At 43.8% G+C, this 26,185-nt stretch overlaps 1 long non-coding RNA gene and 1 other non-coding gene across 2 annotated transcripts; one reads left to right on the top strand and one right to left on the bottom strand.

The window, feature by feature from the left end:
• Positions 1-753: 753 nt before the first annotated feature.
• On the bottom strand, positions 754-11,024 carry LOC115833341. Its single transcript, XR_004028790.1, has 3 exons — positions 10,991-11,024; positions 6,849-7,038; positions 754-875 (listed from the first exon to the last, which is right to left on the bottom strand). It is a non-coding gene; the product is annotated as an uncharacterized LOC115833341 (long non-coding RNA).
• A 10,258-nt stretch (positions 11,025-21,282) lies between these two features.
• Positions 21,283-21,386, top strand: LOC115833467. The gene has a single exon (XR_004028898.1). It is a non-coding gene; the product is annotated as a small nucleolar RNA U13 (small nucleolar RNA).
• Positions 21,387-26,185: the final 4,799 nt, after the last annotated feature.

Below are 26,185 nucleotides of genomic sequence, written 5' to 3'. Positions count from 1 at the left end.
AACTCTGTCTTGATTTCCTTGATATATCTATCTGATTATCAATATGCTAGATTTTTAAAACAGAGTACAATGAATTATCCTTTGGGGCGCTTTCTAGTATCTCCCTTTGAAATAAAAGTTCTCCAGAAATGATCTGCTGGGAAGATTCAAGGCCTTTCACTCTGTCTGAAGGAAGAAGAAAGAGGCAAAATCAAATAGACACACACACACACACACACAACAGTTGGCAACGAACAGAGGTACTAGGAAGGTGGCTGTTGTAGAATGAATGTTATAAAGGAGGCCTGATAAATTTTAAGGAATAAAAAAGGTGACGGATGTCAGAGATGTCAAGGAAGAAGAAGATGCCCTCTTGACCATCTACCCAATTCTCACTTACCTGGGTAGATCCACCTTGACAACTCACTCTCTATGATCCATGGGTCCTCTCCATGTTCCAACTTAAAGATTACATCTGGTTTTATGCCTGAACACCCTGTTAAGAGAAAATTGTAGTGGCTTTGGCCTTGGCAGCTCAGAAATTCATGAAGAGAAGCACTTGCAGGGGCCTCCCAGCAAAGTTGGATCCTTAACTCACACCATAATATAAAAATAAATTCTAGATATAACAAAAGTATAAACATGAAAAGCCAAAACTATAAAAGAACACACTCTATTAAAGGAATATCATAAAGGTCATGGTATTGACAGCTCTAAAGGAAGGACGAGGAGGATTTGATTAATTGGTACACAGGGAATCTGTCCTTACCCACGGAGACCAGGTGATTATAGGTCTCCAGCATCACATCCCTATGCAGGGTCTTCTGAGCAGGATTCAGCTGCTGCCACTCTTCCTGGGTGAAGTCCACAGCCACATCCTCAAATGTCACTGGTTCCTATAACAGAGCATTCCTGTACAATCTGCTCGTTCTGGTCATTTTTACCATAGCAGTACATGTAGGATGCCTACTTTGCACTTTGCCCAGCATACTTTATGAGAGAAACAATGTAAAATCCTGCCATCAGCAAGAATAATTAGTGGAACAGAACAGACAGTCTAGAAATAGATACAAATAAAAATGGGAAATTTAATATATAATAAAGGTAGCATTTTAAACAGGTATGGAAAAACAGATTATTCAAAACTGGAGAGCTATCAGAAAAAAAAGTAACTGGATTCCCTACCTCACACTAAATACAAAAATAAATTCATGACAAAAATTTAAATGAAAAAAGAGGAACTATAAAATAAAGACAGGAGAGGTTTTAAAAAGTAATCTTTGAGTGGAGAAGACTCTTCTAAGCATGCCCTAAAACCCAGATGCCACAAATGAAAACACTGATAAATGTGACTACTTTATGTATTACATGGCAAAATATATCAAACAAACTCAAAGGATATGACTAACTAGGGAAAAAATATACACACAACAGATAGGATGGACAAAGAGTTAATTTCCTCCATGTATAGAGAGAGCTCCTACAAAGCAAGACGAAAAAGACCAATAACTTTTAAAAAAATGGTTGATATGGTTTGACTCTGTTTCCCCACCCAAATCTCATTTTGAATTGCAATCCCCACTTGTCAAGTGAAGGAGGTGATTGAATCATGGAGGCAGTTTCCCCCATGCTGTTCTCGTAATAGTGAGTGAGTTCTCACAAGATCTAATGGTATTATAAGCATCTGGCATTTCCCTTGCTGGCACTTCTCTCTCCTGCCACCATGTGAAGAAGGTCCTTGCTTCCCCTTCCACCATGATTGTAAGTTTCCTGAGGCCTCCCCACCCCTGTGGAACTGTGAGTCAATTAAACCTCTTTCCTTTATAAATTACCCAGTCTTGGGTATTTCTTTATAGTGACATGAGAACAGACTAATACGATGGCCAAGGGACATGACCATCATTTCACAGAAAAGAAAATGCAAATGTTTTTTAAACATGTAAAAAGATGCTCAACTTCACTCACATGAAGATAAATGCAAACTAAGACAAGACACCATTTTTCCCTTACATATTATCAAAGATGGGCATTTGATAAGTCACTGGTCAAATGCTATAACTAGGGATAAGTCACAGTGACTTAGGATGAGTTAGTGAAGATGTCAAGAAACAGGCATACTCAAATTGTCTGTGGTGTACGGTATATTTTAAAGGCAATTAATTTGGCACTATCTATCAACATTTATTTATTTTTTTATTTTATTTTATTATTATACTTTAGGTTTTAGGGTACATGTGCACAATGTGCAGGTTTGTTACATATGTATCCATGTGCCGTGTTGGTTTGCTGCACCCATTAACTCGTCATTTAGCATTAGGTATATCTCCTAATGCTGTCCCTCCCCCCTCCCCCACCCCACAACAGTCCCCATCTATCAAAATTTATAATGTACACATCCTCTGACTCGCAATTTGGTTTCTAGAAGTTATTCTACATAAACATTCACATATGTGAGCAAATGACATGTGTGAAGACACTGCTCTACAGTACTATTTATAATAGCAAAAGAATGGAAACCACCTCATGGGAGTTTGGATGAATAAATAATGCTACAATCTCCATAAGGGAATACTATATGCAATTATAAAAAGCAACAAAGAAGGGGCCAGATGTGGTGGCTCACACCTGTAATCCCAGCCCTTGTGGAGGCGGGGGCAGGTGGATCACTTGAGGTCAGGATTTCGAGACCAGCCTGGCCAACATGGCGAAACCCCGTCTCTACTCAAAATACAAAAATTAGCCGAGCATGGTGGTGCATGCCTGTAGTCCCAGCTACTCAGGAGGCTGAGGCAGGAGAATTGCTTGAACCCAGGAGGCGGAGGATGCAGTGAGCCGAGATTGTGCCACTGCACTCAAGCCTGGGCGACAGACTGAGACTCTGTCTCAAAAACAAACAAACAAACAAACAAACAACCAGCCTGGGCAACACGGCAAAACCCTGTCTCTACGAAAAATTAGCCGGGTGTGGTGGCACACACCTATAGTCCCAGCTACTAGGGAGGCTGAGGTGAGAGGATTACCTGAGCCTGGGAGGTCAAGGCTGCAGTGAGGCAAGATAGTGCCACTGCACTCTAGCCTGGGCAACTGGAGTGAACCCCTGTCTCAAAAAGAGAGGAAGGAAGGAAGGAAGGAAGGAAGGAAGGAAGGAAGGAAGGTAGGAAGGAAGGAAGGGAAGGAAGGCAGGAAGGCAGGCAGGCAGGCAGGCCACAAGGAAGATCTATATTAATTGATATGCCAGAGTATCTAAGATATACTGTTAAGTGAAAATAAACATTCATTCACTCAGCAAGCAGTTATTGAGTACCTAGTGAATACCAAGCACTATTCTAGGAACTGGGGATACAGCAGGAAAAAAAAAACTGGCAAAAATATCTTCCCTGAAGGAGTTTATATTCTAGTGAAGGGAGACAGAAAAAAAGGTTGAGAGAAAAATCACTACCTGGCCAAAAAAAAAAAAAAAAAAGTTTGCAATGTGCACTTCAAAATCACTCATATACAAAAAGCTCCTGGGAAACCATAAGCAAAGACAAGGAAAGAGGGATTCACAGAGAAATACAATATGGAAAATAAATATGTGAAAAGATGCTGAAGCTTATTTAATCCCTATAGAAAAGCAAATGAAAATGAGATATAATGCTTAATCATAAAACCAACAAGAATGAAAAATACAGATGATGGCTAATGGTGGCAGGAGGAAGGGGGAACCTTGGGAAACACGTGGGCTTTCTTGTAAACAATTTGTGGCCACATGTTCAGCTGATTACACAGTATTGAAATACAATTTGGGCTGGGCAGGGTGGCTCATGCCTGTAATCCCAGCACTTTGGGAGGCCAAGGTGAGCAGATCACCTGAGGTCAGGAGTTCGAGACCAGCCTGCCCAACATGGTGAAACCCAGTCTCTACTGAAAATACAAAAATTAGCCGGGCATGGTGGCAGGCACGTGTAATCCCTGCTACTCGGGAGGCTGAGGCATGAGAATCGCTTGAATCTGGGAGGCGGAGGTTACAGTGAGCTGAGATCATGCCTCTGCACTCCAACCTGGGGGACAGAGTGAGACTCTGTCTCAAAAAAATATATATATACGATTTGAAAAATACTCTTTAAATTTATAAGCATGTGTGCCTCTGACCTAGCACACTCATGTCTAAGAATGCGGCCTACACAAATACTTCACAAATATAAAAAGATGTCTTTCTATGGCTGTTTTATTTGTGACTTCACTGCTTGAGAGGTCTGGTTAGGTCATGTACTAGCTGTGTGATCTCTGTGCCTCATTTTCTTCATCTGAAAAATGGGAATAACAATAGTACCTAGCACAGAGGGTTCCTGGGTGAATCAAATAAGTTAATTCCATGATATTTTATAATAGCAGTGCCTGGCACATGATAAGCACTGGGTAAATAGTAGCTATGATTCTTCTTATTATTATTACTATTGTATATAAAGGAAAAACTAGAAATAACTTTTTTACAGCCCATGAACAAGGTTCTGGTATCCTGCAAACATTAAATGGACATTTAATGGACATTAATTTGACAATGTAGATCAGTAGACAATGTAGATCAGGACACAGCAAACTATAGCCTGCAGGCCAAATTTAGCCCATCATGTGTTTTTCAACTGCCCACAAGCTAAACTGGTTTTACACGTTTTCTTTTGAGACAGTCTTGCTCTGTCACCCAAGCTGGAGTACAGTGGAACAGTGTTGATTCACTGCAACCTCCTCCTCCCGGGCTCAAGTGATTCTCCTACATCAGCCTCCTGAGTAGCTGGGACCACAGGTGCATGCCACCATGCCCGGCTAATTTTTGTATTTTTTTGTAGAGATGGGGTTTCGCCATGTTGCCCAGGCTGGTCTAGAACTCCTAAGCTCAAGCAATCCACCCACCTTGGCCTCCCAAAGTGCTGGGACTATGGGTGTGAACAACTAGCTGTATCTGGTCTGGTTTTTATTTTTAATGATTGAAAAAAAAGTCAAAAGAAGAATAATATTTTATGACACATGAAAATTATATGAAATCCAACTTTCAGCATCCATAAATAAAGTGTTATTGAATCACAGCCAGGCTCATTGGTTTACATATCGTCGATAGCTGCTTTCTACCTAAAACAGCAGATTTGAATAGCTGCAACAGGGGCCGTATGGCCCACAAAGCCTCAGATACTTTGATCTGTCCCTCTACAGAAAAAGTTTGCTGAATCCTGCCTAGAGGACCTGGACAAATTACTTGAAAATTACAATTTACCAAACCAGACATAAAAAGAAATAAAAAATCTGAATGGTAGTATATCTTTTAAGTAAATTGAATATATAATTTAAAACCTTCCCACAAAGAAAACTCCATACCCTGATGGCTTCACTGGGGAGCTCTTCCAAACATTTAAGAAGGAAATAGTCCGGGCGAGGTGGCTCACGCCTGTAATCCCAACACTTTGGGAGGCCGAGGTGGGTGGATCACCTGAAGCCAGGAATTCGAGACCAGCCTGCCCAACATGGTGAAACCCCATCTCTACTAAAAATACAAAAGTTAGCTGGGCGTGGTGGTGGGCACCTGTAATCCCAGCTACTTGGGAGACTGAAGCAGGAGAATCGCTTGAACCTGGGAGGCGGAGGTTGCAATGAGCAGATATCGTGCCATTGCACTCCAGCCTGGGCGACAAGAGTGAAACTCCATCTCAAAAAAAAAAAAAAATTTAAGAAGGAAATAATACCAATATTACCCAAATTTTCCCAGAGAATATAAAGAGAATACTTTCCAACATGAGGCCAACGTAACATGACGCCAAAATGTGACAGAAACAATACAAGAAAGTACAATTACAGGCCCTTGTGTCTTATGAACATAGTAGTATAAACCCTAAACAAAATATTAACAAGGGATTGGCTAGATCATGATGATGATGACGATAGGAGTAGGTGGGGATAAAAGATAGATAAAACAAGCTTGGCTATCAGTTGATAATATTTGCAGATGGGTAATTACAAAAGGGTTCACTAAAATCTCTGCTTTCGTATATATTTTATATTAGGCAAGAAAAGAAAGTAGCAGAACAGAATAGAAACAGTGTGTGTATTTTTTGTGTGTGGTAAAGAAAAAATACGTGACAATAATGAGATCACTTTCACACATTTACACATCCATCTACACACATAGATGGAGTTATAAATGCATAAAGAAAAGAGATCCTCCTCAAACCAGATAATCCTAGTTATGTCGGGGAAGGAGGAAGAAGTGAGATTGGAGATATTTCACTTCCTTTTTTTTTAAAACTATATTGTTTACATTCTTTGCCCCATGTATAGATTACCTTTCCAGGGAGGAAAAAAAAAACAGACGAAAATTGGAAGAGCAGAGAAGGAACTTCCTTGAGTTGGGTTGAGACCCCACAAACTCTGAGATGACAGCAAAGGAGCCATGGAAAACAAGGAAGCTATCCCACTCTCCAAGCCCCTGCCAGAGAACTTTAACTAAAAACAGTCTCTTTAGAACAACTACTGACAATACCACCCTGAACTGAAAACCACTGACCTTCAGGAAAACTCAGTAATAAAATTCCTTAGGTTAAAGTCCCAGAAATCTTGACTTGCTAAGGAGCTGGACTGATTTCTTTTTGTGGAGAATGCAAATCACATAATTGATCATATTATGTTACCCTTTTCACTGAAGCTGCCAGTCAAAATGTTTTGCTTACAGTCAAAATGTTTGGCTAAGTTTCTATGAAGTAAGGCCAGGTGATCTGTGTATCTTCACAGCAATTTTGCCTGTTGATCATCTATTCTCTCTAAATTTCTCTAATCCTTATTTTCAACTAATTGCCCTTTCTCATTTTGTTGTGGGAAAACCAAGTGGCAAACAAATAACTTACCTGGGACTCAATCATTTTCTGTTTCTCTTTGGAAAGCAGTTGGGGGCGGGGTGGGGTGCAGAAGAGTCTTCGGAGATCAAGCTGAGTTAACCACTCTTCCATAGCTGGATGTGACAATGTGTTGCTTGTTAATTCATTGATGACTTGTGTTTCTCATCCGACTCGGTAATTCCATTTCTGGAACTTCGTCCTAAGGTAATAATCATGGAAACGTGCAGATATTTAACCACAGAAACCTTCAACACAGTTTTGTCTTTAACACCATATTATTGAAAATAACATAAATGCCCAGCACTAAAGACTGCTGGAAAGGCAGGCAGCCCTTAAAAGCAACACTCCAGATGATTAAAAGAGGCTCAGGAAACACCACCAGCAAATGTAAAGTATGGTCTTGTCTGGGTCTTTACTTGAATAGACAAAAGAAATTTTTGAGATAATCATGAAAGTTTGAACCCTGACTAGATATTTGGTAACATTAAGGAATTTAACCATTGATTATCTGAAGATATTATTGTTAATTATTTTACCTTAGGGTAACAGCATCAACCTTTAAGGCCTTATCTTTTACATAATGAAGCATGTATGGATGAAAAGATATGTCTGGGATTTGTTTCAAAATAATAAAGACTACACATGTAAAAAGTCATTGAACTGCATACAGGCCGGGCGCTGTGGGCCGGCACTTTGGAAGGCCAAGGTGGGTGGATTGCCTGAGCTCAGGAATTGGAGACCAGCCTGGGCAACATGGCAAACCTCACCTCTACTAAAAAAATACAAAAATCAGCCAGGCGTGGTGGTGCATGCTTGTAATCCCAGCATGTTGGGAGGCGGAGGTGGGCAAATTGCTTGAGCCCAGGAGTTCGAGACCAGCCTGGGCAACACAGGGAGACTCATCTCTACAAAAAATTAGCCTGGCATGGTGGTGCACACCTGTAATTCCAGCACTTTGGGAGGCTGAGGCGGGCAGATGGCTTGAGCCCAGGAGTTCGAGACCAACCTGGCCAACATGGCAAAATTCCCCTCTACTAAAAATACAAAAATTAGCCAGGCATAGTGGTGGGCACCTGTAATCCCAGCTACTAGGGAGACTGAGACATGAGAATCACTTAAACCCAGGAGGTGGCGTTTGCAGTGAGCCGAGATTGAGCCACTGCACTTCAGCCTGGGCAACGAGCGAGTGAGGAAAGAGGAAAGAAAGGCAAGAAAGGCAGGAAGGAAGGGATAACGGAAGGCAGGAAGGAAGGGAGGGAGGAAGAAGGAAGGAAGGAAAGAAGGAAGGAAGGAAGGAAGGAAGGAAGGAAGGAAGGAAGGAAGGAAGGAAAAGAAAAGAGAGGGAGGAAGGAAGGAAGGAAGGAAGGAAGGAAGGAAGGAAGGAAGGAAGGGAGGAAGGGCATTCCAGGAGGAAGAAGTGAGGGGGTGGCCTAGATGAGGACTTGGCAAACTTTTTCTGTAAAAGGGTCATATGGTAAATGTTTTCGATTTTGTGGGTTCTGTGGTCTCTGCTGTAACTACTCAGCCCTGCCATTGCAGGTTGAAAGTAGCCCTAGACAACACATAAACTAAAGGTGCTCACTGGCTGTGTTCCAATTAAACATCATTTTTGGGCACTGACATTTGAATTTTATATCATTTTCATGGGTCACAAAATATTCTCCATTTGATTTTTTTCCAAGGATAAAAAGTGTGAAAAAACCATTTCTTAGCTCATGGCTGTATTTTCTTTAAGAAGCAGCATGTCAGATTTGGCCCACTGCCCAGTTTTACAGCCCCTGGTCTAGATAAAACAAGATGGGCCATGAGTTGATGACTGATGAGACTGGGTGGTGGGCATAATGGGGGTCCATTATACAATTCCCTCTATTTTTGTGGATGCTTGAAAATTTCCATAAGAAAGGTTTATATTTAAGTATTACCATAGAAATAAACTAAGTTGTACTATGGAAATTAAGTTAATGGCATGGAAACATCACTGTAAAATGAAGAAGAGGCAGAACACAAGAATGTGTTCCTAATTGTTTAATAACAGAATAACAGGCCAGGGGTGGTGGCTCACACCTGTCATCCCAGTACTTTGGGAGGCCAAGGCAGGAGGATTGCTTGAGTCCAGGAGTTTGAGGCCCGCCTGAGCAACATAGTGAGACCTCGTTTCTACAAAAAATAAACAAAATTAACTGGGCATAGTGGTGCACACCTGTAGTCCCGGCTACTTGGCAGGCTGGAGCAGGAGAGTCACTTGAACCCGGGAGGTGGAGGTTGCAGTGTGCTGAGATCGCACCATTGCACTCCAACCTGGGCAACAGAGTGAGACCCTGTCAAAGAAAGAAAAAAAGGAAAAGAAAAGAAAACAAAAGAAAAAATACCATGTAGATCACACATTCTCACTGGGGGTGATACTGCCCCCAAGGGGACAAAAATTAGTTCTTGGAGGCAAAACAAAAACAAAAACAAAAACAAAACAAAACAAAAACAAAAAAAAACCTTCTTAGATATTACAATGGTTTGTGACCTTCCAAAGCAACCCTAGCTGACAAAAGCTTATTCCTTGGTATTTAATTTCCTTCACCAGATTTTGGTGAGCAGCAGTAACCTTGAGTTCGAGGAAGATCCATGAAATATATACAAAATCAGTGCTACAAAACTATGGCGAATAGGTAACATTCAGGTAATAACTCACTTCTCATCCCAAGCCTCACAGGGTAGGCCCTGCTATTATCCTCATTTCGCAGTGGGAAACTGATGCCTAGAGAGGTTTCATGAGTTGTCTAAGATCACACTGCCAGTGATTTAGAGTGAGGTGGTAGAAGAACAAAAAGTAAAGAACTCCTCCCAAGCTGTCCTGGCACTAAGATTTTCAGGCAACACCCTTTGCTTCTGGATGCCCTAAAAAATTAGTTATCCTCCTAAATTCCAGGACTTTGTCTGTTTTTTTTGTTTGTTTGTTTGTTTGTTTTTGAGATGGAGGCTTGCTCTGTCGCCCAAGCTGGAGTGCAGTGGCGTGATCTCGGCTCACTGCAAGCTCTGCCTCCCTGGTTCACGCCATTCTCCTGCCTCAGCCTCCCCAGTAGTTGGGACTACAGGCGCCCGCCACCACGCCCAGTTAATTTTTTTGTATTTTTAGTAGAGACGGGGTTTCACCATGTTAGCCAGGATGGTCTCAATTTCCTGACCTCGTGATCCGACCGCCTTGGCCTCCCAAAGGGCTGGGATTATAGGTGTGAGCCACCACGCCCGGCCGATATTGTCTGCTTTTTAACCAAAGAATGTGCTTTACAGTTCGAAATTAACTGAAAATCTTCATATTTAAAGCCATAAAATGAAAAGAGAAGCCAAAAGCTGGAAGGAGATACTTGCAAAACACATACCACTACTAAAGGAGTGATATCAGAATATATAAAAACAATTCCTGGCCAGGCACAGTGGCTCACGCCTGTAATCCCAACACTTTGGGAGGCCGAGGTGGGTGTATCACCTGAAGTCAAGATTTCGGGACCAGCCTGGCCAACATGGCAAAACCCTGTCTCTACTACAAATACAAAAAAATTAGCCAGGTGTGGTGGCGGGCACCTGTAACTCCAGCTACTCGGGAGGCTGAGGTAGGATAATTGCTAGAACCCAGGAGGCGGAGGTTGCAGTGAACCATGATTTCTCCACTGCACTCCAGCCTGGGTGACAGAGTGAGACTTCGTCTCAAAAAAAAAAAAAAAAAAAAAAAAAATCCTACACATCATTAAGAAAAGGGCAGAGAGTCCAACAGAAAAATGAACAAAAGACAAGCCCCTCACAAAAGAAGATCTCCAAGTGATGAATCCATATAAGAAAATGTGCTCAAACTTATTGGTCATGAGGGAAATACAAATCAAACCACCGAGTCGGACTCCCCCATCGGAATGTGGACACCACAGGGGCAGAGATTTTTGTTTATTCATGCACATATGATTGATCTGAAAGAGCCACCCATCATGGACCCCACAGAATGTCAACACTGACCCCACACACTCCCATTCTTGTCCCCATAGACCCTCATCCCTCACCCCAGATCCCCCTATCCATTCACCCCACGGACCAGCATCCCTCACCCTACAGACCACCCATCACTCACCCCAGACTCCCTTCACCCATCCCATAGAAGCCCCATCACTCACCCTTACAGGCATCATCAAACACCGCACAGGTCCCCATCACCCCACAAACTCCCATTTGCGTAACCCACATACTGTTACCCCTGGTCCCACAGACTCCCCTATCACTGTTCTCCACGTCACTCAATCCCCTCCTTAGGCCCTCCACTTGTCTCCATCCGTCACTGATCACATAGACACACAGCACTCAGCCAGGCCCTTCACCCCGGCTCTGCTCTCAAGCCGGGCTTGGCTCCCCGCCTGCCCAAATGCGTTCAACATCCCCCGAAAGGCCATTTCCCTTCCAGTCCTCCCGGAGAGATGTCAGGGTGACGAGGGAGCTTATCTTTCGCTGGCTCCGAAACAGCCGCGAAGCCGAGCTCTACCAGTAACAAAAATGGCGTCATTCCGCCAGCGCCAGGACCTCTGTCGCTGGCCGTGGTCTCGCACTGCTTCTGGAGGCTCCCATTCCAGCCAGAAGAGAGGTGCGTTTGGGGGCCCGGGGGAGTCCTCGTGATATCTCCGAGTCTGGGTATTCGGAATTGATCCTACGAAAGCAGTGTGAGGCTTGGAAGGGCCGCGACTGTCCGGGTGAGTGGGCGTTCCCGGCCACCAGAAGAGGCACGGCCTGAGCAAAGGCGTGGCGACATGTCAGGGTGGGAAGCGGGGAAAGTGGGAAGGCCGGACAGAGCACCCCCCGGGAGATTCCTCTGCAGAAGAGAATTCCTAACACGTCTGGAGAAAGGGAAGAGACCTTTGACATCATGCAGCCTTTCAGGGTGCTCACACATACCCGCGCACCTCTCCCCACCTGGCCTCGGCGCCCTGCCGCCTTCCTATTGTTCCTCCTTGGCGTCAGGACCCGCCCCCATCTGTCACTCACTGCCCACCGGTCCTCCATTGGCTCCTTTGAATACGGAAGGGCCCACCTTCACCTGTCATTTACAGCCTGGCCTTCTGCCTGCCTTCGTTCAAGTAGGCTTATGTGGCCTTTTGCAGCCCGTATCAAAACTGAAAGAGTTCAAAGAGTCAGAGGTTCGAGGTAAAACCTAAGGGACATTGGTTTTAGAAGACTTAACCAAGGGCTGGATTGGAAGTCAGCCTGGAACAGGATTGCAGAGTTAACAAAGGTTCGTGTTCTATACAAAACAGGAACTCTGATGGTTGCAATAGTTAAGAAAGTCCTAGGATTCAAGACCTCTATCAGGGTGTATGGATGGAGAAAACATTAACAAACACCCTGCTTGAAGATCAAATCAGAGGGGCACTGGTGGTGCAATAGTAACCCAATTCCAAAGTTATTTCAGAGAGGCCTTAAATAGAAGGTTAACTTAGTCCCAAGTCTGAGCCAAGACTAGAGATCCATTAAAGGTGATGTGGTTAACAGAGGCCCAGAATTCACAGCCTATACCAAAGGGGTAATGATGGTGGAAGAATTAATCAAGGTCTGACTTCAAAGTCAAACCAAATGGCATTCATGATAAAAATGTTAACTGAGGGCCGGGCACAGTGGCTGACACCTGTATCCCAGGACTTTGGGAAGCTGAGGCGGGAGGATCGTGTGAGCCCAGGAGATCAAGACCAGCCTGGGCAACATAGTGAGACTCCATCTCTATAAAAATAAATGTTAACTGAGGACTGGGGTTGGTGGATATAGGAGAAGGGGCACAAGTAGCTAAAAAGTTAGTACAGCTTTGATTTTCTGTACATACCAAAGGATCATAGACGGAGAGGACTCAACTGAGGCCTGCAGTCAGTGTAAAGATCTGAGGGATGCAGAGCATAGTGGCTCACTCCTGTAATCCCAGCATTTTGGGAGGTCGAGGCGGGCAGATCACTTGAAGCCAGGACTCAGCATGGCCAACATGGCGAAACCCTGTCTCTACTAAAAATACAAAAATTACCAAGACGTGGTGGTGCATGCCTGTAATTCCAGCTGCTTGGGTGGCTGAGGCATGAGAATCACTAGAACCTGGGAGGCGGAGGTTGCAGTGAGCAAGAACTGAGGGGCAGTAATGGGGAAACAGTTAACAGACATGCAAAAAGATTCACATGTAAATTGCCCTGGTGATGGAAAAGTGAACAGAACCTCAAGCTTAATACATAGACCCAGGATTATTAATTTTCCACCCTCAAAGGCCTGAATTCTCTCTCTAGATCCAAACCCGTTAATAGTGGAATGGATAACAGATTCCCCAGTTCAAGGTAAAATTAAGAGTTGATTTAGGTTGGAAGAGTTAATAGAAGCCCAGGTTGGAGAGCACAGATAAGAGACTCTGATGGTGGAATTGCTAACAACAGCTGGGGTTTGAGGTGAGGTCAGAGGGATAGGGATGGTGGAAGAGTTAAGAAGGACATGGTTTGAGTATAGACCAGATGGGCATCAATGGTGGAATATTTCAAAGATGCCTCTATTCATTTCCTATTGCTGCTATAGAAAATCATCACAGACTTACTTGCTCAAAACAGCACAAATTTATTATCTTACAATCCTACAGGTCAGAAATATGATATGGGTTTCACTGGGCACTCCCTACAGAGGCTCTAGGAGAAACTCCATTTATTTGCTTTATCTAGCTTCTGCTAGAAGCCACCTGTATTCCTTGTCTCGTGGTCCCTTCCTCTCCATCTTCAAAGCTGACAGTGTAGCATCTTCACATCGCTCTCTGACAGTAACCTGCTTCCATCATCACATCTCCTTCTCTAACTCAAACCCATCTCCTTCCCTGTTTTATATATATATATATATATATATATATAGAGAGAGAGAGAGAGAGAGAGAGAGAGAGACAGACAGAGAGAGACAGAGAGAGAGATAGAGACAGACAGGATTTTGCTCTGTCACCCAGGCTGGAGTGCTGTGGCGTGATCAGACACTGTAACCTTTAACTTCGGGGTTCAAGAGATCCTCTCACCTCCGCCTCTGGAGTAGCTAGGACTACAGGCACGTGTCACCACGCCCAGCTAATTTTTTAACTTTTCTTTTTTTTTTTTAGACAGAGTCTCGCTCTGTTGCCCAGGCTGGAGTGCAGTGGCACAATCTCAGCTCTAAGCTCTGCCTCCTGGGTTCGCGCCATTCTCCTGCCTCAGCCTCCCGAGTAGCTGGGACTACAGGCGCCTGCCTCAATGCCCGGCTAATTTTTTGTATTTTTAGTAGAGATGGGGTTTCACCATGTTAGCCAGGATGGTCTTGATCTCCTGACCTCGTGACCCGCCCGCCTCAGCCTCCCAAAGTGCTGGGATTCCAGGCGTGAACCACCACGCCTGGCCATTTTTTAACTTTTGGTAGAGACAGGGTCTTGCTGGGTTGCCCAGGCGGGACTCCAACTCCTGGCCTCAAGCAATCCTCCCAACTCAGCCTCCCAAAGTGTTCCCTCCCTCTTATAAGGACCCTTGATTACATTGGGCCCATCTAGATAATCCAGGAAAATCTCATCTTAAAATTCTTAATCACATCTGCAAAGTTCCTTTTGCCATGTAAGGTAACATATTCACAGGTTCTAGGGGTTGGGAGAGGGATATCTTTGGGGGACTATTAATCTGTCTACCACAATGCCCAATGTTTAAGTCAAACCAGAGGGCCAATGGGGGTGGAAGATTTGACTGAAGCATAGGGTATTAACAAGAGAAAACGATCAATGGTTTGAATCAGATTTAAATTCACATAGGATGAGGGGTCCAGGCTGTTATGTCAGAATTGCCTCAAGGGCTTGAGTTCAAAGTTAAAGGAAATTCAAAGTCAAAGTTCAAATTTCAAAGGAAATTGATGGAATCTCAACAGAGATCCTGAGCCCTGGATCAAAGCCCCAGTAGCACTGGTGGTTAGAAAAAATGTTAACAGAGGCCCAGGTTTAAGATCTACAATATAGACACATTGATGGTGGAATAATTAACAGGTTTGAGGTTAAAACCGAGGGTCGGCTGAGTGCGGTGGCTCATGCCTGTAATCCCAATACTTTGGAAGGCCAAGGTGGGCGGATGACAAGGTCAAGAGATCGGGACCATCCTGGCCAACACGCTGAAATCCCGTTTCTACTAAAAACATAAAAATTAGCTGGGCATGGTGGTGTGCTCCTGTAGTCCCAGCTACTCGGGAGGCTGAGGCAGGAGAATTGCTTGAATCTGGGAGGCAGAGGTTGCAGTGAGCCGAGATCGTGCCACTGCACTCCCATCTGGTGACAGAGCGAGACTCCGTCTCAAAAAACAAAACAAAACAAAACAAAACAAAAAATCTGAGGGTCGTTGATGATTAAAGACTTAACAGGGCTGGGTGCTGTGGCTCACACCTGTAATCCCAGCACTTTGGGAGGCTGAAGCAGGAGGATCACCTGAGCCCAGGAGTTCAAGACCAACCTGGGCAACATAGCAAGAACCCATCTCTACAAATAAAAGAATAATTAGCTGGGTGCAGTGGTACATGCCTGTAATCTCAGCTACTCCAGAAGCTGAGGAAGGAGAATTGCTTGAGCCCAGGAGTTCAAGGCTGCAGTGGGCTATGATTGTGCTACTGCACTTCAGCCTGGGTGACAGAGCAAGACCCCTAAAAAAAAAAAATTTAACAGCCAGCCAGATTCATTGTCAAAAAATGGGAACATTAATGCTAAAATCTATAACTGAGCTCTAGGTTTAATGTATAAATCAGAGTGGGAAAGCTAATGGTGTTAAGAAACCTGGATTTAATTCACATATCAGAAGAGGCATTGATGGAGGAAAAATAAAAAGAAGTCAGGTTTGGTTTTCATGCTAGAAATGAGTTGATGATGAAATAGTTAACAGAGTTAGACACCCCAACAAGTGGGGCATTAGGGGCGGAAGCATTAACAGAAGTAGGCATAAAGAGAAAACTGAACAGGCCGGGCACAGTGGCTCACGCCTATAATCCCAACACTTTGGGAGGCTGAGGCAGATCACTTGAGGTCAGGAGTTCGAGATCAGCCTGGCCAACATTGTGAAACCCCATCTCTATTAAAAATACAAAAATTAGCTAGGCCTGGTGGCACATGCCTATAATCCTAGGTACTCAGGAGGCTGAGGCATAAGAATCACTTGAAACCGGGAGGGGGATGTTGCAGTGAGCCGAGATCACACCACTGCACTCCAGCCTGGGCGACAGAGTGGAACTCTATCTCAAAAAAAAAAAGAAAGAAAACTGAACAGAGAACCAGGCGCAAGGTCAGGCCTGAGTGGCCGTGAAAGTGGAAGAATTAACAAAGGACCAAGATCAAGGCTCAGATCGGAAGGCCATAGATGGCAGAAATGTGACCCAAGGCCTAGATTCAGTGTGGAGAAGAGAGGACACGTAATCTGCTGTGTAGCCCTAACTAAAGCCACAATCATGTCTAGACTTCATCAGTGTTATACAGTAGCTGCTGTGTACTGAATTGTGTTCCCTCAAAATTTGTATGTTGAAAACCTAACACCCTACATGACTGCATGGGAGATACGGCCTATAAGAAGATGATTAAAGTTAATGATGTCAGAAGGTGGAATCCTGATTGGAGACAAGTGTAAGAGACCCAAGAGATTCTCCGCCATGTGACGACACAGCATGAAGGCAGCCATCGGCAAGCCAGAAAGAGAGACTTCACCAGAAACCAAACCTTTCTGGAACCTCAATCTTGGACTTTCCAGCCTCCAGAACTGGAGAAAATAAATTTCTATTGTTTAAGTCATCTAGTCTATGGTATTTTATTATGGCAACCTGAGCAGACTAATACAGTAGCCATGTACATCTTTAAGATTTCTCTCAAATATGTGGGAAACTATGTATGACAGGACCCCTGGAAGTTAAGAATTTTCATGATGATCAAAGCCCTTCTGAATAATTTTTTGATGCTTCTCTCTAGACATGTCCACAGAAATTTTTAAAAATAAAATGTTTAGGCAGAGCACAGTGGCTCAGGCCTATAATTCCAGCTGTTTGAGAGCCCAGGGCAGGAGGATAGCGTGAGCCCAGGAATTGGAGACCAGCCTGGGCAACCTAGCAAGATCCTATCTCTACAAAAAATGTAAAAATAATAATAATAAAAAATAAAATAATCTTTACAAAAATTTTTGATGCAGTAAGTAATGCCTTTCATGCATACTCCTGGACTGTAGACCTGGAGCTTCTGATCCAGTAAGTCAAGGATGAGGCCCAATACTCTGCATTTATTTTATTGCTTTATTTGGAAATAATTTCAAACTTACAGAAAAAGTTGCAAAAATAGTACAAAGAACTCTCATATACCATTCATCCAGATTCTCCAAATGTGATTATTTTATCCCATTTTCTTTACATATCTATAATATATATGTACATATATGTGTGCATATTTATATATATATATATATATATACATATTTTTTTCTGAATCATTTAAATATAAATGTCTGTTGTGGGAAGTCAGGGACCACAAATGGAGGGATTGGCTGAAGCCATGGCAGAAGAACGTGAATTGTGAAGATTTCGTGGACATTTATTAGTTCCCCAAATTAATACTTTTATAATTTCTTATGCCTGTCTTTACTGCAATCTCTAAACATAAATTGTAAAGATTTCATGGACACTTATCACTTCCCCAATCAATACCCTTGTGATTTCCTATGCCTGTCTTTACTTTAATCTCTTAATCCTGTCAGCTGAGGAGGATGTATGTCACCTCAGGACCATGTGATAATTGCACTAACTGCACAAATTGTACAGCATGTGTGTTTGAGCAATATGAAATCTGGGCACCTTGAAAAAAGAACAGGATAACAGCAATTGTTCAGGGAATAAGAGAGATAACCTTAAACTCTGACTGCCGGTGAGCTGGATGGAACAGAGCCATATTTCTCTTCTTTCAAAAGCAAATGGGAGAAATATGGCTGAATTCTTTTTCTCAGCAAGGAACATCCCTGAGAAACAGAATATGCGCCTGGAGGTATAGGCCTATGAATGGCCCCCCCAAGTGCGCCTGTCTTTTATGGTCGAGACTGCAGGGGTGAAATAGACCCCAGTCTCCCATAGCACTCCCAGGCTTATTAGGAAGAGGAAATTCCCACATAATAATTTTGGTCAGACCGGTTGCTCTCAAAACCCTGTCTCCTGATAAGATGTTATCAATGACTATGGTGCCCGAAACTTCATTAGCAATTTTAATTTTGCCTCAGTCCTGTGGTCCTGTGATCTCGCCCTGCCTCCACTTGCCTTGTGATATTCTATTACCTTGTAAAGTACTTGATGTCTGTGACCCACATCCTATTCGTATACTCCCTCCCCTTTTGAAATTCCCTAATAAAAACTTGCTGGTTTTACGGCTTGTGGGGCATCACGGAACCTACCAACATGTGATGTCTCCCCCGGATGCCCAGCTTTAAAATTTCTCTCTTTCGTACTCTATCCCTTTATTTCTCAAGCTGGCCGACACTTAAGGAAAATAGAAAAGAACCTACATGAATATCGGGGCAGGTTCCCCAATAAATGTCAGCCTGGCAAGGTGGCTTAGGCCTGTAATTGCAGCACTTTGGGAGGTCAAGGCAGGATGATCACTTGAACCAAGGAGTTCGAGACCAGCCTGGGCAACATGGCAAAATCCCATCTCTACCAAAAATACAAAAAATTAGCCAGGTGTGGTGGCACACACCTGTGGTCCCAGCTACTCAGGAGGCTGAGGTGGGGGGATTGCTTGAACCTGGGAGGTGGAGGATGCAGTAAGCCGAGATCACACCTCTGTACTCCAGTCTGGGCAACAGAATGAGACTCTGTCTCAAAAAACAAACAAACAAACAGAAACAATAAATGTCCCTAAATACTAGTGTGTTTTTGATAAAGAAAAACAGAGAAAACAGGACATTGCCTTATATAACCACAATATAATAATCAGTCAAGAAATTAACATTGATACAGCACAATTATCTAATCTTTAAACCTTTTCAGGCCGGGTGCAGTGGCTTGTGCCTGTAATCCCAACACCTTGGGAGGCTGAGGCGGGTGGATCACTTGAGGTCAGGAGTTGGAGACCAGCCTGGCCAACATGGTGAAATCCCATCTCTACTAAAAATGCAAAAATTAGCTGGGTGTGGTGGTGGGTGCCTGTGATCCCAGCTGCTTGGGAGGCTGAGACAGGAGAATCGCTTGAACCCGGGAAGCAGAGAGATTGCAGTGAGCTGAGATCATGCCATTGCTCTCCAGCCTGGGTGACAAGAGTGAAACTCTGTCTCAAAAAACAAAAACAAAACAAACACAAAACCTTTTCAAAATGTGCCAATAGTCCCAATAATGCTCTTTACAGCAAAAGGCAACTTTTTTTCTGTTCCTGGATCCAGTCCAGATTCTGCTTTGCATTTACCTGTCTCATCTCTTCAGTCTCCCTTAATCTGTCCTTTCTTCATCTTTTATGACATTGGCCTTTTTTGAAGGACATAGGCAGGTTGTTTTGCAGAATGTACCTTGGGTTCATACTGACATCTCTGATTCCAGTCCAAGGTCTTAGGATTATTCTAGCCCTACCTCCTTTCCAGATTTGTAATGCCTTTGTCAGACAGTGAGAAACTTGGCTCTCATTGTCTCTATTTTACTCATTTGCTCAATCCTCATATACACATAAAGTAGTCTCAGAATTCCTAACCATACCCCTGTGTTAAAAAAAAAATCACTAACTAAATTACAAAATTTGGCTGGGCATGGTGGCTCATGCCTGTAATCCGAGCACTTTGGGAGGCTGAGGTGGGAGGACCACTTGAGCACAGGAGTTCGAGATTAGCCTGGGCAACATAGGGAGACTCCATCTCTATTTAAAAAATAAAAATAAAAAAGTACAATATTTGCATACAGTCATTTTTGCTTTTTGTCTTATAGTATCCAGTCAAAATAACTGTTTCCCAAAGTTACTCAGATTAGCTATTTTCTTCCTCATGCCCATTAGCGTGGTTATGTTATTCATTTGTAATATGCTTAGGTTCCTTTGTTTCTATTTATGTTCCATTTTGGGTCCCCCCCAAGCCTAGTTTATTTTAATGTATTTATTTTTTCACCCACTTCCTCACTTTTCTATATCTATTTTTGGAATATGTGAAACATTGCTATGCTTCTAAAAGAGGCAAAACTACACCAAAAGAATAAAAGTGTTCCTCCCTGCTCATCCCTACTTCCCATCCCCTCCTTTCCACCATGTTCCTACCCATCCCCTTTAGGTAAAAATCTCGTTCATTATTGTTTCATGTGCAAGCTCAGGATGAAAGTGTTGGGCCCTGGGAGGTGGATTCCCATGATTCCATGCTCCGGTTCCCTTCTGCAGTAAATGTATCCAAAGGCCTGACCGTGCTTCTTAGATTTCCTGGGTATAATGTATTGAAGAGGGTGGGGGAATTCACCTGAGCGCATGGTTGTGGGATCACCCAGAAATTGAGGAGTTTCATTAATTTAATTTAGGGTTTAAAAAGATAAAGTGTGTTCCATATACCTGCAAGAAAACAACCAGTTTATGGCAAAAACAGTGCCATCTTGAAGCAAATCTACCATCATGATCAATGTTTGACTCCTGCATACCGAAGTGTTCTGCAGCAAGGTTTTTAAACAGTTCCTGCAGTATATAGACAACCTTAATAATAAGCTTATTTAACCTGCCCAGTTTTCTTTCTTTCTCTTTTCTTTTCTTTTTTCTTGTTTCTTTTCTTTCCTTTCTCTCTCTTTCTTTCTCTCTTTCTCTCTTTCTTTCTCTCTTTCTTTCTCTCTTTCTTCTTTCTCTCTTTCTCTCTTTCTTTCTCTTCCAGAGTCTCACTCTGTCACCCAGGCTGGAGTGCAGTGGTGCAATCTTGGCTCACTGCAACCTCCGCCTCACGGGTTCAAGCAATTCTCCTGCCTCAGCCTCCAGAGTAGCTGGGATTACAGGTGCCTGCCACCCACACCTGGTGAATTTTTGCATTTTTAGTAGAGACAGGGTTTCACCATGTTGGCCAGGCTGGTCTCAAACTCTTGACCTCAAGTGATTTGCCCGCCTCGGCCTCCCAAAGTGTTGGGATTACAGGTGTGAGCCACTGTGCCCGGCCTCCCCGGTTTTCCAGAGTTTTGGCAAGCAAGTCTAAGACCAGACTGGCTGGACATGTCTTTACTCTAAAAGCATGCTATAGAAAGAATACTTTCTGATGGGAGGGTGCGGGGTTCCACCCTCTTAGAGCTCCCTGAGATGGCTTGCATTCTTAAGTGCCTATTAAATATTCCTTTCTGAGAACTGGGTTTGTCAGCCTTATTCTTCTGCCTTTCAGTTCCTTTGGCCTTTAGGGGTGGGTTTGCACATACCAGCTACTGTGGAACATTTGCTGAGCCAGGCAGGAGCTGAAGAACTAAGAAATTGATCCTTTAGTAGTTCCTAAGCATGATGATTGGGTGTTCATGTGCTTATGTGAGATGTGCCTTTCTCGAACCTTGTTATGACATCAGCACATTATTCATCTGATATGAAAAAAAAAAAAGAAATGGGTAAGGGGAATGAAGCATCTGTGCGTGAAACTCCAGGGTGGCCAGCAACATCTATGTGGGGTGGTGTGACACCTCTGTTAGATGCTTGTGGACCTCTGCATGAGTAATGGGACATCCAGAAAACTCAAAAGGAGTTATTAACTGAAAGCCATATAGTGCACTGCGATAGGGAAGGATGGTGGATAACCTATCCAGTGGGCTGGCCACTTCTCTGGGCTGTTCATTTGGCATTGGAGGCCCAGCTATCAGCAGAGGCGAAAATTAAATGGCTAGGGAAGGAATTGCAATGAGAAAAAGACACGTGGCTTTTGACTTCTCTCCTTGCATCCAACATAATGAAGAAAATTGACGACCAAGAGAACAAAAATTAAAACCTTAGCATGTAGATAGATTGGTCCGCCTAGGGGGAATGAAATGGAAATGACCAGAAATTAAAGCTGTCATAACTAAGCCCGATTGGGATGTGAAAATTTGGAATCCCTGGGAATGTTGTGGAGAGGAATATTTCGATGACATAGAAGTCATAGCTGAAGAGGGGAACGAAGATCATTGGCAAGCTCGCCCCTCGTGCACAGGAAAGTGAAAGCTGAACAACTCCAGCAAAATGGGAGTTGACCAATCCAGGGGAATCTCACTATCAGTGTATATCACTCTTACTATCACTATCTCACTGCTACAGAACTCTTAAAGATTGCAAAGACCATTTAAACAACCACCTAAGGAACCACTGACCTCTTAGATGGTCCAATTGTGGGACACAGGGTTTTTCTTTAGCTGGGAATCAAGCAGAGAAAAATGATTAACACCATCACCCACCTGGTCCTGCAGCAATGCTTTCATAACCCAGGAAGAATAGCCTTATGGAATGGATTATTCTAGCTATGAGAGAGGCTTGGCCTAATGAAAAAGATTTACCAGGAGGGACAACCTGCTGGTGGTCAATCAAAGAGGCCCTGGGGCTTCTCTGGGAATTAGGAATGAGGCAAGCCATCTATACCTGGGTTTTCACAGGAACTGATATAGCAGTTTTTACTGCCAGGGTGAAAAATAAATTGCTACAGCATGCATGAAGAGAATGGCAGGGCCCTTTTCTGTCTTTGTTGAGGCCTGGAGTGGAACAAGATGTATCTGATGTGGGACAAGCCATTGCAAATTTGGAAAAAACCAAGCAAACCAGGGACAGGGTAAGCTTGGGAACCCGACGAGGGTTAGCAAAAGGGAAAAGGAGAATCCCACAGAAAGAAGGAGGAAAAAAAAGGAAAAGGGATAGATAAGAGGCACATGTAAGTAAATGTGGCATGATTTATTGGGAGCAGAAACACCCCAATAAAAAATAGACAAACAACCTAACACTGTATTAGCAGCCACATAGAGGGAACTACCGCCTGAACAGCAATTTCGTTGCTTCCTTTCTGCACCTCCTGCAGAAAAGGAAGACTAGACCCCTTCTTGTAATGCCCCAGCCTGTCAGGGTGGGTCCCACCCGGGCTCCGAAATTACTAGGGCCGAGGTTAATCCCATGTTTGAGCAATAGAGGGCGATCAGAGGCCCCATATTGAGCCCATCACTTACTGGTCTTGAGAAATAAGACTATTGCCTTACTAGGGACGGAATGTACTTTAATCCATGGACACATTCAGAAAGACACTTTGATCAATGGTCTGCCATTGATGGTTATGGGGGACAAATGATCCCAGTAAAAAGGACTTTAATACATCTCGGTTTGGGGAAAGTGTCCTCTGCCCCCTATATGGTGCTTATTTCCTCTATTCCATAAAATATTTTAGGCATGGATATTCTGTTAGGAAAGACTGTAAACCTCAGTGGAAGAATTCAGATTAAAGGTGGGTATAGTACAGGTATTCTCAGGAGAGGTCAAAATGGAAACCCGTACAATCCTCTAGCCCCAGGTAGGTTGTCAACGCTAAACAATACAAATTGCCTGAGGGGCATGCTGTAACAAGTGCAGCTATTGAGGAACTTAAAAGGTACATATTATCCGACCAACTCAAAGCAAGATTATCGGTTCCATCTGGCCTGCATGCAAACCTGACCAGGCCTGGCTGATGACTGCGGGTTACCAGAAATTGAACAAGGTAACCCTGGCCATACAAGCTGCAGTTTCTTAAATTACTCAGGTAGTCAACCACATCGTGTCTGTCCTGGGTACACATCATGCTGTGTTAGGTTTGGCTAATACCTTTTTCTGCATTCTACTGTCCAAATAATCACAAAACCAATTTGCTTTTACCTGGCAAGGTTTCCAGTGGACCTTTCAAGTGCTGCCCTAGGGCTATTTCACACTCCTACAATTTGTCACCCAATGATAGCTACAGACTTGTCTTTGCTCTCACTCCTGACTTCTCTTTTTTAGTCTCCTTATATTTATAATATGATGTTAACCTCTGAGATGTTCATGTGTATTATGAAAGTCTGAGGGCATTGTGCAATCATCTTCTGGAACAAGGGTGGGAAATCAACCCTTCAGAAGATCTAGGGCCCAGGGCCTGCAGTGAAGTTTTAGGGGTTACATGGTGGGGTAAGATTCCTTTTATATTGGGTACATTAATGGACAAAATTCAGTAACATCCAACTCTGAAAACAGAAGAGAAATCCAAATATTTGTGGGTCTTTTAGGATATTAGAGAGCATTTGTCCCACCCTTAGCCCAATGTTTGAGGCCACTATATGGACTTATTAGAGAAAGGACACATTGAAACTGAGACACGTCGCAGCAGGGAGCTTTAAACAGGCTAAAGTGCTAGTATAGCAGGCACAAGCCTCAGGCACCCCTTTAGAGGGAGTAGAGATGACTTTGGATGTTACTGCTACTCCTGTGGGCAGGAGTTGGGCCTTATGGCAACCACGGTATGGTAAATCAATCCCTTTAAGATTTTGGTCACAATTATGGAAAGGAGCAAAGCCAGATACTGAAAGAGGAAATTTTCCCTGACCCCTTCACAGGCCTCATGACAGGGGTGCCTCCCTTACTAAGCCCACAGCTCTCAACCCCTTGTGGGATGGGAAGCATGCAGGCGAGCCGGTGTAAGAGCCAGGGAAAGTGCCTTTGGGCGCTGGCAGGAGCAAAACTCCGTGCGTGCCCCAAGGCAGCATCTAAGGAGGATAAAACTCCCGCGGGCCCCAAAGCCCCAGAGGGCATGCGTTACAGTGAGCTCTTTTAGCTTTACTGTCTGAGGATGGCTTAAGCAAGGGTTTTAAGAGCTCAGTGGACCCTCTGCCTTTCCGTGAGGGCAGAGGGTCAGTGTGACAGCCTTTTTGTATTCCGAGCTCTTGTCCAGCATCCGGGAAAAATCAGATTGCACGAATGAATTGAAGGATAACAAATACAGGGGATTTTATTGCCGATGGAAGTGGCTCTCAGCAGGAAAGGGAGCCGGAAAGAGGAAGGAGCAGGAGAGTATTCTTCCCCTGAAGTCTGGCCGTCTTCAGCCAGACTGTTCTCCAAAGTCCTGCCGTCAAGCCATCCCTCTGAAGTCAAACTGCATCTCTCCAATGGTCAGCTGCTTCTTTTCTTCTCCCCTTCTCTGCTCTCTGCCAGTGGAGCCTGGGGTTTTTATATGTACAGGATGGACAGCACGGTGGGCCAGGGGTGGTTTTGGAAAAGGCAACATTAGAGCAGGAAAATGGGGATGTGAAGTTCTCACTTTGGGCTGCGGTTCCAGGCTTGAAGGTGGGGCCCTCGTCAGGGACTCCACTTCTTCTGCCTAGAATTTCTGTGCCTCCTGTCCCTATCAGTACTCTCCCATTGAACAAGTGCTAGCAGTATATGCTTTACAGCAGGTGGAATCATTAGCAAAGACCCTTCCCATGACTGTGAGAACCGGTCTACCAATCAAGGGATGGATAGAAGGATTAGTTAAATCACCCACCTCCGTTTAAATCCCAAACACCTATCTTGAATAAATGGCATGCCTATTTGCAACAATGAAGTGTCCTGGTAACCAATCCGTTAAGCCCAGAATTGCATGCTGTGTTAGGCCTTGTTATATGTGAGCAACCAAAGGACATCCCTTTGCCCCTTACTACTCCAGTGCCTGACACAATAAGCAAAGGAGTGTTATGCATCCGTGATCATGCTTGGTATACAGATGGCTCCAGCAAGGGAAACCCCTGTACTTGGACCGCTGTTGCTATATGACCACAAACTGATACAATCTGGCTTGATATAAGTACCCATTACAGTAGACAGTGGGCTGAGTCGCAAGCTGCTTGGTTAATAATCACACATAAGCCCTGGCCCCTGGCTCTTTGTGCTGATAGCTGGGCTACATTCAAAGGCCCAATTATGTGGCTAGCCCAGTGGCAACAAGAAAAATGGATGTTTATGCACAAACCCATATAAGGCATGAACACGTGGCAAGACATATAGAGAAGCTGCAACACTCTGCAGCTGATGAAATAGTTGGTATTTCATGTGGTGGTACACAATAAGACTCAGTTCCAGGAAATATAGAAGCTGACACCCTAAGAACAATTAGAAGCATTGTGCTCTGTCCCAGGCCAATGAATAGAGACCTGGGTACATAACAAAAGTAGTCATAGAAGTGCAAGAGTAGGCTTGGAGATAGCCAAGAAGGCAGGACTGCCCTTAAAATATACTGACCTCCCAATAGCTGTTAAAAATGTTGATATGGTTTGGCTCTGTGTCTGCACCCAAATCTCATGTTGAATTGTAATTCACACATGTCAGGGGAGGTGGCTGGATCATGGGGGCGGTTCCCCTATGCTGTTCTCGTGATAGTGAGTGAGTTCTCACG

Source organism: Nomascus leucogenys, chromosome X (assembly GCF_006542625.1).
Source record: "Nomascus leucogenys isolate Asia chromosome X, Asia_NLE_v1, whole genome shotgun sequence".
Taxonomy (NCBI): Eukaryota; Metazoa; Chordata; class Mammalia; order Primates; family Hylobatidae; genus Nomascus; species Nomascus leucogenys.
This window is presented reverse-complemented; position numbering and strand designations above follow the sequence as displayed.